We start from the raw sequence: 389 nt of genomic DNA, 5'->3' as shown, positions 1-389 counted from the left end.
GAGGTTCAAGGGTGACATTTGAGAAAGATTACAGGCAAGAAGGGAAGATTCAAATGTCCTCTTGTGTTTTCTACCAATCAGTTGACAAGTCTTATTTAATTGGTTAGAAAACAGACCTAGAGATGTTTAGTGATGCCCTGAGACTTGAATTTCTTCAAGAGCTAGAGATGTTGACTGAATCTCTTTAACATCCAAAGCCAGTTTTCTCTAGAAAGTTCTAGAATAACAGATGACCTCGTGGAACAGTCTTTTTTTTTTTTTGGAGCAATGCTGGATTCTCTGTGTAGAAGGTCAGCAGGGTTTCATGGAAGTTCCATTGCTTCTCTTTAGGTCAACCCTTTCTATGTATGTATGTATGTATGTATGTATGTATGTATGTATGTATGTAT

The sequence above is a fragment of the Psammomys obesus genome, unplaced genomic scaffold (assembly GCF_907164565.1).
Source record: "Psammomys obesus unplaced genomic scaffold, mPsaObe1.curated_primary_1811, whole genome shotgun sequence".
NCBI classification, from domain to species: domain Eukaryota; kingdom Metazoa; phylum Chordata; class Mammalia; order Rodentia; family Muridae; genus Psammomys; species Psammomys obesus.
Note: the sequence above shows the minus strand (reverse complement) of the source record.